The following is a 14,113-nucleotide window of genomic DNA, read 5'->3' on the forward strand; positions in this document are numbered from 1 at the left end:
TACCCTAAGAGCCAAGAAGAAAAATAAAATCTAGCATCATTTTGATAACAATTTGTACTCCTAATGATAAAAAGGAAATCCTAGAAGCTTTCAGAGACAAATAAAACAAGATCGTTACAAAAGAATAAGCATCAGCATTGGGAGCGCATCAGCAATACTGGTAGTATAACAGTTATTTCCAAGCTTGGGATAAAAATGGTTTCGAATCTTGAATCTGTAACCAAACAATCAAGTCATGGTCAGATAAGTTGTCAAAAGATTCAGAAAGTTTTCAACCAATGGGCACCACATAAAGAAAACTGAGAATTTGCAAGGTAAATACAGAAGATACTGGAAACAGTAAGGACCAGGATGACCCAGGTGACACAATTCTTTAGCTGTTACTGTACTTGATTTCACAAGAAAAATACTATGTGTTCATTATAATTACATTGTAAGGGCTGTTTTTTTATAGTTTTAAAAATGAACCTAAGGCCTAGAGAATGTAATTTTAGGCACTGATCATAATGTAAACTATTATAAACTTAACAATATAAGAAATCATAACAATAAAATTTCAACTTACAATTCTTGTGGTTTGTCATTAAATTCACTGGTTCTGTGTGACTTTCTCCTATGGCCTATGTTGGATAGATAAGAGCCAAGTGTTATCCATTCAGATTGCTTCAATCATCATCTCTTCCAGATAAATGTTGAATCAGTATTTTCAGCTCAAACATCGCTCTTAGACTCCAGCTCATATTTTAGACAGCCAGCTGAATGTCTTGCTCTGGGTGTCCTACCAGAATAGCAAAATTCAACATGTCTCAGTCTGAATACATCATGTACTCCTGCTTAAATGCTCAACAGGCTTTTCCTTATGATGCCCCTATCTCTAATTAACCCTACCGCAACTTAATCCTTAGTCTTTGTATTAGTCAGGGTTCTTTAGAGGGACAAAACTAATGGGATAGATGTATATATGAAGGGGAATTTATTAAGGAATATTGATTCATATGTTCACAAGGTAAAGTCCCACAATAGGCTGTCTGTAAACTGAGGAGCAAGGAAACCAGTCCGAGTCCCCAAACCTCAAAACTAGGGAAGCCAACAGTGCAGCCTTCAGTCGGTGACCGAAGGCCCGAGAGCCCCTGGCAAACCACTGGTATAAGTCCAATGGTCCAAAAGCTGAAGAACTTGGAGTCTGATGTAGGAAGCATCCGTCGCGGGAGAAAGATGAAGACCAGAAGACTCAGCAAGTCAGCTCCTTCCACCTTCTTCTGCCTGCTTTATTCTAGCTGTGCTGGCTGCTGATTAGATGGTGCCCACTCAGATTGAGGGTGCGTCTGCCTCTCCCAGTTCACTGACTTAAATGTTAATCTTCTTTGGCAACACCCTCACGGGCACACCCAGGAACAATACTTGGCATTCTTCAATCCAATCAAGTTGACACTCAATACTAACCATCACAGTCTTCCTCAATACTTCTTTATCTCATCCTCTTATATGTGAGTTATAAAATTCTACATTCCAACCTTCATCATATTTTTAACATGGTAAGATAAAAAGTCCTTTATATCCACTTTTATCTAAACTTTCATTGTCTCTTGCCTTGACTGGTGCATCAACTTCCTAAACCCATATCTACTTTGTCTTCAATACCTATCACTATTAGATTAATCATCCTAAAGTATAGATATAATTTGGTTATTCTTTGCTCAAAAATTTGCAGGGCCATTTAATAGTTTCCTGATATCTGTTGTAGTAGTTCTCAAATTTTAATGTGATAATAAGCAGCATCTGGGAAGCTAGCTATAATGCACATTTTGGAGGCCTGCTGGCAGATCTTCTGATGTATTCATTCGTGAATGGGGCTCAGGAAACTATTTTGAACAGATATGCCATGTGAGTTGAAATACACTTGTCCTTTGGGCTAATATCCACATTTTTTAACCTTACTATAATCATTAATAACTTGTTTCTAGAATACTTTTTAAAGTCATTATGCACCACCCCCCTAAACATATACATGCTTTAATGATATGAAACCATTCCATGTTCTCTAAATACCAAATTTTCCAGACTTCACTGATTTTCTTAGTCTTTTATTTCCAATTAAAGTATACTGCCTGCTAATTGCTGTCTATCCTTCTCATGTATGGTTTGATACTTAGCTGGCAGAGGAGATACCATGATCACGAAGGTGGTTTTCCCAGGGCAAGGCTTATCCATTGCACTCAGGATGTGCTGACCCCTGCAATTTCCCCAAATGTGGGAAACTCAACTGCATAACTTGTGATAGTGACAGACTGCATTCTCACTTTCCCCTAAAGAAAAAAAAAAAAAGAAGTGTCGTTTGAATGCCACCCTCTAATGAAGCATTTCCCATCCCCTGATCCAATGTGAGCTCTCCTTTCTCTGAAACTCCATAGTATTGTAATAGGGTGACCCTGCATGATATTAGACCTAGGAATTTTTCTGAATTTTAGTGAACAAAGACAGAAAAAAACAAAGCAGAAGCTAGTGTTCTAGATTCTAATAGTCAGAGTCCTAGATTTATCTGTAAGGCAAAGTTCCCTTTGTTCTGGGAAACAAGTTGGACTCAGTGAAGCACCAGCTATCTGTGCAGTTTGTACTTACATGCCAATCTAGACAGTGTGTTCACATAGAGAAGTCAACAGACAATGATGTGCTGCTTCTTGATTTTTTAAAAAAGAAATCTGAATATGATTAGATTGAGTGTGGTATACAAAAATGAATGGTGACTGTATGAATTTGCTAAGCTTGCCAGAAAGAAGCACCACAGACTTAAAAAATTTGATCTTGTAAGCACATAATGGATTAGCACCCATCCTGACATATTCATCTGAACTTAAGTACTTTTTATTTTTAATTTAGTTTAATTTAATTTAATTTAATTTAATTTTATTTTTTTGAGATGGAGTTTCACTCTTGTCACCCAGGCTAGAGTGCAATGGCTCAGTGTCAGCTCATTGCAACCTCTGCCTCCAGGTTTAAGCGATTCTCCTGTCTCAGCCTCCCAAGTAGCAGTAATTACAGGTACCCGCCACCATGCCCGGCTAGTTTTTGTATTTTTAGTAGAGACAGGGTTTCACCATGCTGGCCAGGCTGGTCTCCAACTCCTGACCTCAGGTGATCCACCGCCTCAGCCTCCCAAAGTGCTGGGATTACAGGCATGAGCCGCCACACCCGGCCAAAATTAAGTACTTTCTAAAAGGATATATTTCCAAACACACTCATATTCTGAAGTATCAGGGCTTAGGACTTCAACATATAAATTTTTCAGGGGCAAGATTCAGCTTCTAGCAGTGAGTATAAGATACTACCATTTTATACTGGCTATTATTGAAAGGAAATGTATTCACAATAGGATTTGAAATAAGAAATGAGTTTGAAACAGTTTTTAATGACCTGGATTATGCCACTAATTATTATATTATATTTTTTTCAGTTGGCTCCTTCAAGTGGTGTATTTCAGCAATACGTTCACTATCCTTTTTAGCCTATCTATATTATCTCAGAATAAAAATGTTACAATTTTAAACATTAAACTGCTCAGAATATCTTTTAAAGAATCAACTATGAAGAGTCATTCCTTTTCCACTACTTGATTTACTCCCACTCTTTAGGTATGTTATTAGACATTTTTAAAACCACATCCAAATACTTGAACAGAGCTTAGTTAATATTTCCAGTGTTGAATACAACCTCACTGTATTTTATCTATGAGGACAAACTTTGAAGTCCAGAGATGTATGATTTGTTAAGGTCACAGAGTTAGAAAGTGACAGACTTGGGTTTTTGAACTCAAATTTGTCTGAAGCCAAGGCCCATTCCCTTCATTAGTTTACTAGGTTGCATAATGATTCCAATAATTTACATCCCCTTGGAATGTCAGAATGTGACTTTATTTGGAAATAAGGACTTTGTAGATGTAAAGTAAGGATCAAGATGAGTTATGCTGTACTACGGTCAGCCCTAAATCCACTTCTAAGAGACAGAAGGACACCCAGGGATACACAGAAGGCCATATGAAGATGGAAGCAGAGCTTGGAGTGATGCTGCCACAAGTCAAGGGATGCTGGGAGCCACCAGAAACTGGAAGAGGCAAGGAAAGTTTCTTCCCTAGAGCCGTTAGTGGGAGTGTGGCTCTGCTGGCAACTTGATTTCAGACTTCTAGCCTCCAGAACTCTGAGGTAATAAGTTTCTCTTGTTTAAGACCCTAGGTTTGAAGTAATTTGTCAAGCAGCCCTAGAAACAATTAATATGTCTGAAGGTGCTACCAGATAATTTGCATGTCTCTTTAGAGTGATTACCCTGACAACATAAAATACTTTTGCCACATTGAGAATCCTTTAAAAAAAACAAACCCAGCAACTGTTTTAAAACCAAGATAGAGAAGAGATACTACCTGAGTGTGCAGTGTCTGCTTTCTTTATTTTATATCAATTTTTCAGAATCAGTAAGAAAATGAAAGATCATCTTGCTCTAACCGATGTGACAAATGAGAGTTTTTCCTTGTTAATAATTTAGAACATTATTTAAAGATTAACACAGAGACATAATAATGTGGAGGGAAAATCCAAATAAATTGTTGAGCAAAATTTAAATCTTCAAAGAAATTTTGACCTAATTATAGGTGAGACCGAGCTGTCCCTCTCCAACTTTTTTTTCCTTTCTTTTCTTTTTTATATGGAATCTCTCTGTGTTGCCTAGGCTGGAGTTCAGTGGCACGATCTCGGCTCACTGCAACCTCTGCCTCCTGGGTTCAAGAGATTCTCCCTGGCTCAGCCTCCTGAGTAGCTGGGATTACAGGTGCCCATCACCCTGCACGGCTAATTTTTGTATTTTTAGTGGAGATGGGGTTTCACCATTTGGCCCCGCTGGCCTGGAACCCCTGACCTCAGGTGATCTACCTGCCTCAGCCTCCCAAAGTGCTGGGATTACAGGCGTGAACTACCATGCCCGGCCCCCTCACCAACTTTCTAAAGGATAAAGTTTATTTACTTTTTGCTTTTAAAAATATGGTTTGGTACAATAAACTAAGAAACAATAAGAACATGAACAATAGTGGCATGAAATAGTTCAGTTGTTTATATAAAGAACTGGAATGAACTACTCTCATCATCTCACATATTGTTTAGCCATTTGTATAGATAAGTGAGTCATTTTCTGATCTAAAATAGCTGGATTTTTCCAAGTCTACCACTTCCATTATTTTCACTTTACCTTACAATTGAAGTGAGTTTCAAACTATTTTTTGTTTGCTTAATTGTACTTTTCACTAAATTGTTCTGCCAGGAGTTGAGTGCTCTTAGACAATGGGATATTCCAATAATTTACCTTTGAAGTTTAAATGATAATTTTATGCAATCGTCTCTCAGGATTTCCTGCACAACATACATGAATATATAGGTGATTGTGGCTAATTGTTATCTGCACAATAATTGCATGTACTAACTTTTTAAAGAGTACCTGAGTACATACTGGGATTTTAAGATAACTGCTGGTACTGTAACATTCTATGCAATCATTGGTTGTGGATGGGCAAGATTCATTTTTGCACTGTCATGGCTTGGCATCCCAGAGGCAACACAATGTCACATATAATTCTCAAGGTTTTCATATTATTTGTAGTTTCCCTTACCTTATTTTCTAAGGTTTTTAGCCTATGCTTTGAAATTCAAGATTTTAACCACGTATACAGGCTCCGGATTGAAAATATAATTTTAAAATAATTATTTCATACAAATTAAATAAATAATGATATAAAAAATTATGAGAAGAATTTTCAGTACTGTGGGGTAATGTGGAGATTACTGAAGTAGAAAGTGAACTCAATAATAATGGTAACAATAGCTAATATTTAATAGTTACCCACCATGTTTACCATGCTAAATTATTACTTTATATAAATATCATCTTTGCTCCAACCCATGTGATATGGTTTGGATTTGTGCCCCAGTCCAAATCTCTTGTCAAATTGTAATCCCTGATTTTCAAGGAGGGGCATGGTGGGAGGTTATTGGATCATGGGAGCAGACATCCCTCTTGCTGTTCTCAAGATAGTGAGTGAATTCTCACGAGATCTGCTTGTTTAAAAGTGTGTATCACCTCCCGGTTCTTGCTCTTCCTCCTACTCCAGCTATGTAGGACGTGCCTGCTTCCCCTTCTCTTTCTGCCATGATTGTAAGTTTCCTGAGGCCTCCCCAGTCATGCTTCTTGTACAGCCTGTGGAACTGTGAGCCAATTAAATTTCTTTTCTTTATAAATTACCCAATCTCAGGTGTTTCTTTATAGCAATGTGAGAATGAACTAATACACCATGAACTAGCTATTGTACTTCCTATCCTAGTTCTGCAGATAAAGAAACTGAGATACAAATGAATCAAGAACATTCCCAAAGATCCCTACTTGAACCTCAAATTGTTTGACCCGCAGCCATTGTCTTTTGTTCTTAGTCAACACACGTATAGTACTGTCTCTCTAGTTGTGTGTGTATGTGTATGTGCTTTATCATTTGTTTTATTGTGGTAAAATATAAATATTTGAGAGATATGTATAATAAAATCACCATTTTTAACCACTTTTAAGCATGTAAGTCAGTGGCATTGATTATATTCATAATGTTATGCCACCATCACCATTATCTATTTTCAAAATTTTTCATCACCCCCAGCAGAAATTTTATACCTATTAAGCAATAACTCTCCATTCTCACTTCCCCCAGCCCCTGGTAACCTCTAATCTACCTTATGAATTTGTCTATTCCGGATATTTCATGTAAGTGGAATCTTAAAATATTTGCCTTTCTGTATCTGGCTTATTTCACTTAGTATATTTTCAGGGTTTCTTCGTAGTGTGACGTGTATCAAAACTTAACTTCTTTTCATAGATGAGTAACATTCCACCGTATGTATATACCACATTTTGTTTGTCCCTTCCTCTATTGATGGATGCTCAGGTTGTTTGTAACTTGTGGCTATTATTAATAATACTGTTGTGAACATTAATGAACAAGTATCCGTTTAAGTCTCTGCTTTCATTTCTTTTTGGTATGTATGTAAGAGTGGACTTGCTGGGTCATATGGTAAGTTTATGTTTAACATTTTGAGGAACCACCAAACTGTTTTCCACAGTGAATGCACCATTTTGCATTCCTACCAGCAAAAGCATAAGGGTTTCAATTTTTCCATATCATCAGTAATACTTACTATTTTCTTTTTAAAAAAAATTATAGCCATCCTAGTAGTATACAGTGGTATCTCATTGTTGTTTTTCTATCTGTGTTTTTGCATTAAAACAATTAATTAATTTCATTAGGCAATTAATTAAAGTAATTTTTGGTAACCAATGAATTTTTTATGATCAATGGTAAGATAGTTTGTAAGATAACTTAGTTCATCAAAATATTAGCTTCCGGATCTCTCCTGACTCTCTGAGAAAATATAATTTTGAATCACACATTAAATCTTTCCACCATGTTAGAACATGTGTTCTCCCTGCAGTGGTACAGTCCAATCACTCTGACTCTGCTACACCTCTAATTCTTGTTATGGGAATCTCCAATAACAAGAAGGTGCAAATATGTCCAATCACTATTAGTTCCAGGCACCCGCAAACCCAGTTCTAATAGAGTAGACAAAAATGTATTTATTGGCTCCCATTATTGTGAAGGATATTGCAGCAGTTCACAAGAAAGAAAATCTAAAGAAAACAAAGACTTGAGGCTAGAAATTGAGATTCTTCCATGGCAGAGAATATTTGACTCTTTCTTTCACTCTTCCTGTGTGACTTACATTCTCTCCTGCTGCAAGTGAAGAAGATGGCCACAAGCAGTCCTAGTTACACATTCTTCTAGCCATGCTGCAAAGCAAAAGACTGTTTTCCTTAGTATCTCTGTCAGAAAAGTCCTGGGGATTATTCTGATTCACCACAATCCCTGTGACTGTTAATACTGTGAGAGATGAGTTTGGGTAATAGTGTGTGAGAAGTACACAGGGAGAAAACGACACTAGGATTAAAGTAATAGACATTTCAGATATAGAACATACTAAAGAAAATAGAACCAACCTTAAAATTCTGATTCTGGGCCTTGTGTGTCAGCAATAGCCAGCAGAGGAGCAAACTTTTGATTTCCTTAAGTTTTGACCAATTGAATATATTCTGTCATTAGTAGACTATTTCCAGAGACAAACTGGATTATATATGTCTTGGTATTCTAAATAAAGAAGTGCCACAAAGAACTCAAGATAGCACAGGTTTGAATTATTTAACAGCTATTCCAGTTCCCTTGGGTTTGCTGTAAAAAAGACAGACATATATCCAACTGTGTTAGTCAGGATTCTTCAGAAAAACAGAACCAATTGAAGGTTATATATATAATCCAATATCTTGAAAGTGTTTAACAAATTGACTCACAAGATTGTGGGAACTGCTAAGTCTGAAATCTGCAGGGCAGGCCAAAAGGCTGGTGACCCAGGAAAGAGTTGATGTTGGTCTTGAGGCTGAATACAGTCTGGAAGCAGAATTTTTTCCTTTTTAGGGAACTTTAGTCTTTTCTCTTAAGGTCTTCAACTGATGGGATAAGCCCACTCATATTATGGAGTGTAATCTACCGATTTGCATATTAAACACCTTCGCGGCAATGTCTAGATTGATGTTTGACCAAACAACTGGGTACCACAGCCTAATCATGTTGATACATAAAATTAACCATCATACCATCCCTCATAAAATTTATAGTCATCAACATTTAAGTATCAATGTGGCTCTCTAGTGATGGAGTCGGAGCTTAATATTCATGTATCTTGTCCTACCATTTCATAAAATTAGTAAACATACCAACTGTGACATATAGGGGCTGTTGTCAGAACATTTGCTTTCAGCCATAATGGAGTAAAAGAGACTAGATTTATCCTCCTGCCTAAAACAACCCCCAAAGCAGAGAAAATACATGAAATAGTGGATTACAAAACAATGGACATCATGAAATACAACACAGTTATCCTGTGAATGTGAGACAAAAGGAAGGAGGAACCCAAGGAGAGCTAGTAGACTTCCCAAGTTGAGAGTCAGGGGAGACCAAGGCAACTACAGTTCACAGGACCGAGAGCCCTGGAGAGTTTCCCAAAGTGTTAGGCAGAGTACGTTTGGCTCATGCTTGTGAGGAGACCACCCAAGGCTGGGGAAATAACTGAGAGGACCTGGAGAAACCATGCATAGTGACTGTTCTCACCAGTCAGACTGGAAAACCTCATGAGACATGGGGCATTAATAAAATTACTCAGAAGTATCTTGCCTCAGTAGTGGGGGACAAATAGCCTTGGACTAAATACTGCTCTGGCCACCTCCTAAAATAGCTTGTAGTTTATTTAATAATTATATTAGTTGTTTACCATCCCTATAATAATATAATGTTCCTAAAGAACAGGCTTTTCAATTCCTTTCTTCATTTTTATGTGTTTAGTGCCTTGAATAGTACCTGCCACTCAATAGGATGTCTGATCTGAAAGTGACCTTGGCTTGGGAAAAGTCCATCAGGTGTGACACAAGGCTCAAGGAAAGTGTGAGAAAAGGTGAAACCTCAAATAAAAATTTAAGAGAAACTAAAGGCTTAGTAACTCCTCATCTGAGGGGCAGAAATGTAACTTCCTAATCATTTCTTGGCATAGATCCACTGAACAGGGCGAGGAGGAGGGTACACATCATTTCTGGAAAAAAAAAAAAAAAAACCCAGAAAACAAAACACACATTTCCCTCGTTGCTGGCATCCCCAGGATGTGGGTTCTCTGAATTGACTCACCTAAACTCCACTCTGCCTTCATCTCCATTGAGTGATTGATTGAAAAGGCAAAAATTACATTTCCATGACCCCCTTTCATGTAAGTTTTAAATGCATGTTAGGTTTTGCCAAATAAATGCACTTGCGTGAGATTTGGAAGGTAGATTTAAAGGGGGGGCCATTCATCAGTGGTTTTTGGCTCATGATTTTGGCAAGCAATGTTATGGAAACACAAAGTTTCCCCACAATGTTGTTCTAGTATTCCTTCTCCGGCTTTCTGGGTGTTGAGATGTAACGCTGGCAATTGTCATTTCTTGATATGACATCCTAGTCCTTGCATTGAATCTTCAGGTGACTAATCTCCATCTTCCTGGATATCCGGAGACAGTTGTAGCGGTGGCTCCAGCCTAGCTACAAGGGCAGGCTCTGAGGTGATAGCTGCCCCCAAAAATCATTTCTGCGTCACAAGAGCATCATTTGAGAAGACCTGCCACATCATCCCTACCAATAGGGCTGTAAGCACCTAATTTCCTGTATCATATTTTTTCTAGCTTAAAATATAGTGCTTTTTCCTTCTCAGAATCCTGACTAGAAAAACAGAAAGGAAAGGTGAAAAAAAGAAAAAATGGAATAGAATAAAGATGTCCATGCCACAACAGGAATTTTGCCTTCTGAAAAAGCCCCGGTGAGAACAATGCAACTCTGCTGATCTCTCTCTTTTCCTCCACGGGCTTTCCTCTTCTGGGCCCTGTTTATTGGCCACCCTGAATTTTAATTGCACAGTTGAAGATGCTTCTGGAGACTTATTCTTGGGACCACAGTTGCTGACTTCTGTGGCACAAGCTCTTCTTCCCCACTTGAAAATTAGAATTGCTAGAACCAGTGTGATTATCCCAGCGTGCTCTATCATCACCAAGTCATCAGCCATACCAGGTCTCGGACCCAAGCTACTGAGTGCTGTTGAAGAAACTCACACACGCTTGCAGATTGGTATTTATAAAAATGAACAGAAACTAACTTGGCTATTCTCAACAATGTATAGAAAACTTCTGTTAAATAATTCACCATATATCACTACTCACATATCTCATAAACACCCAAAACTGCCTGTGCCAAACTCAGCTAATTAACTTCTCACCTAAATATCCCCATCCTCCACCTGTGTATCTCTTTTTTTTTTTTTTTTTTTTTTGAGACAGAGTCTCGCTCTGTCACCCAGGCTGGAGTGCAGTGGCGCCATCTCAGCTCACCGCAAGCTCTGCTTCCCGGGTTCATGCATTTCTCCTGCTTTAGCGTCCCGAGTAGCTGGGACTACAGGTGCCTGCCACCATGCCTGACTAATTTGTTTTTTTGTGTTTTTGTTTTTGTAGTAGTAGAGACGGGTTTTCACCATGTTAGCCAGGATGGTCTCGATCTCCTGACCTCGTGATCCACCTGCCTCAGCCTCCCAAAGTGCTGGGATTACAGGCATGAGCCACCACGCCTGGCCACTCCTGTGTATCTTAACATGACATACCGTCTATCAGAAATGTAGGCATTATTCTTGATTTTCTTCTTTCTCACTCTCTGCACTTAAAAATTTACCGGTTCTGATGTTTTTATGTTTCTATTTTAAAAATCTACCTACTCCTTTTCACCCTTTGCCACTGTATTTTCAGGCCCCCCATTTTCTCTCATTTGGATTATTTCAACAGTCTTCTAATTGCTCTTCTGACCTCCTATCTTGCCCTTCTAATCTATTTTGCACACTGTAGCCAAAGTGATCTTTCATGTCTCTCCTATTGCTCTGAAGAGTATGTCTCATGTCCTTAATGTAACAATGAACAGCACCCATTCTTTGTGCTTTCATAGACACCAGTGCTTTTCTTCATCAGAGCACCCACAGAACTATAATATGATTGCCCATGAGAGGAAATTAAATTTGGAGATTTTAAACAATATTTTTACCAAATAGCTAGTGAAACATTTCCAGGAGTGTTGTGAGCGTGTCTCCAGAAGAGATTAGCATTTGAATCAGTGGACTGAGTAAAGAAGACCTGCCCTCATCAATGTGAGTGGATATCATACCATTCCTATTTACCTTGGCAGTTTTATTTCTAGATCTGTATCCTTGCAGTTTGCCTTGCAGCCAAAACAAAAGACTTCCAGTTAACTACTGGGTCAAATGCTGTCTGATCTTTGGATCTTTTGCATGCGTCCTTTCTCTATGGCATGCTCTTCTTTACCCTTCCTGCCTTGCCTCTGCTCTGAAGTGATTTTTGACACCTATTATCTGTGCTTTCATAGACACCAGTGCTTTTCTTCTTCAGAGCACCCACAGAACTATAATATGACTGCCTGTGAAAGGAAATAAAATTTGAAACAATATTTTTTCTTCCCCGAAATTGTTATTTTTTGCCCTGCAGCTCTCCATTTATTGAAGCTCATATACCATTGCTTCAAGGTGAGAACTGGTATAACTAAGAGCAAAGAAGACATTGCTAAGTTGAACATTTTAACTGGTTTTAAAAAAATTGTTCAAAGAACATTGCAGAAACAATAGTCTGGTAAGCAAGGCTTTCACTTGCAGGGATGGTACAAGAGAAAAAGGATATGCATGACTTAGATAGCCCAGACTTGACGTACAGACTCTTTCCTATAAGCCAGTACTTCTCAAAGTATACTCTGTGAACCTCTGGGTACTGGCATCAAATGCCACAGTAGTCATTGTATTCTTCATTACCAAGGAGTTACAGATTTTTTTTGTTTGTTTTTTAATAGCTTAAGAATGTCGTTGCTGAGGCAGTAAAAAATTAATTTTATTAAATTTTGATCCTTGAGTTAATATATTTTTCAATATTCCATGTGATGAATTGGGAAATATAGAGAGAGTACTTCTGCTGTGTACAAAAGTTCCATAGTTGAACAACTGTATGGCAATAAATTAGAGAACTTAGATGAAATGAAAAAAAGTCTAGAAAGACACAAAATACATGAACTGGTTCAAGAAGCACCAAAAAATCTGAATAGATTTATAACATGTGAAGAGATGAAATTTGTAATATCAACATTCCCATGAAGAAAAGCCCAGGACCAGGTGACTTCACTGGTAAATGCTATCAAATATTTACATAGTTAATAACAATTATTCACAAACTCCTCCAATAAATAAAAGACGTGAAGCCACTTCCCAGTGCATTCTATGAGGCTAATATTATCCTGATACCAAACCTAGGCAAAGACATTACAAGAAAAGAAAACTACGGATCAATGTCTTTTATGAATATAGAAACAGAGTTCCTCAACAAAACACTAGCAAATCAAATCCAGCAGTATATTAAAAGGATTATACTCCATAACCAAGTACGATTTATTCCAAGAATACAAGCTGTTTTAACATTGAAAATCAATTAATGTAACATACCTCATCAATAGAATAAAGAACAAAAACCACGTCATCACCCCAATATAAGCAGAAAAATCATTTGACAACATTCTATACTTCTTCACAGTAAACACAGTGAATAAACAAGAAATAGAAAGAAATTTATGCAAACTACTAAAGGGCATCTATAAAACACCCACAACTAACATTATATTAATGGTATAAGACTGAATGCTTTTCCTCTATTATGTGAAACAAGACAAAGCTGTTCTGGCCACTTCTACTCAACATTGTACTGTTAGCTTTGGTAAGGGCAATGAGGAAAGTAAACAAAATAAAAGGTATCCATATTGGAAAGGAAAAATTAAAACTATCTTTATTTGCAGATGATGTAATTCTGTATATAGAAAATAGTAAGTAATCCACTAAAAAACTATTAAAACAAGTAAATGAGTCCAGCCCATTCCTGGACACATGAGCAATATACAAATATAATTATATTTCTATGCACTTGCAATAAATGATCTGAAAATTAAATTAGGAAAGAAATCACATTAACAATGGCATCAAAAAGAATGCAATACTGTGGAATAAATTTGGTGAAAGAAGTGCAAGAGTTGTACACTGAACACTAAAAAACACTTTGCTTTAATTAAAGAAGGCCTGGATAAATAAAAAAGATATCCTATACTTGTGGGTTGAAAGACTTAAATAAAAAGATATCTCATACTTGTGGATTGAAAGACTTAGTATTGTTAAGGTAGTTATATTAGCTAGAGTTCTCCAGGGAGACAGAATCAGTGGGAAGAGTAGATGCATTGATAGAAGACAGATAGATAGATAGATAGATAGATAGATAGATAGATAGATAGATAGATAGATGAAAGGGGATTTATTAGAATTGGCCCATGCAATTATGGAGGCTGAGAAGTTCCATGACAGGTGTATTAGTCCATTCTTCATAC

The 14,113-nt window shown here is 37.4% G+C and overlaps 1 long non-coding RNA gene and 1 other non-coding gene across 2 annotated transcripts; both read left to right on the forward strand.

Moving 5' to 3' along the window:
- Positions 1-2,145: 2,145 nt before the first annotated feature.
- LOC115896205 lies at positions 2,146-2,305 on the forward strand. The gene has a single exon (XR_004056133.1). It is a non-coding gene; the product is annotated as a U1 spliceosomal RNA (small nuclear RNA).
- Positions 2,306-9,469: 7,164 nt separating this feature from the next.
- On the forward strand, positions 9,470-13,876 carry LOC104660784. Its single transcript, XR_747758.2, has 3 exons — positions 9,470-9,578; positions 10,136-10,299; positions 12,190-13,876. It is a non-coding gene; the product is annotated as an uncharacterized LOC104660784 (long non-coding RNA).
- Positions 13,877-14,113: the final 237 nt, after the last annotated feature.

Source organism: Rhinopithecus roxellana, chromosome 2 (assembly GCF_007565055.1).
Source record: "Rhinopithecus roxellana isolate Shanxi Qingling chromosome 2, ASM756505v1, whole genome shotgun sequence".
Classification (NCBI taxonomy): domain Eukaryota; kingdom Metazoa; phylum Chordata; class Mammalia; order Primates; family Cercopithecidae; genus Rhinopithecus; species Rhinopithecus roxellana.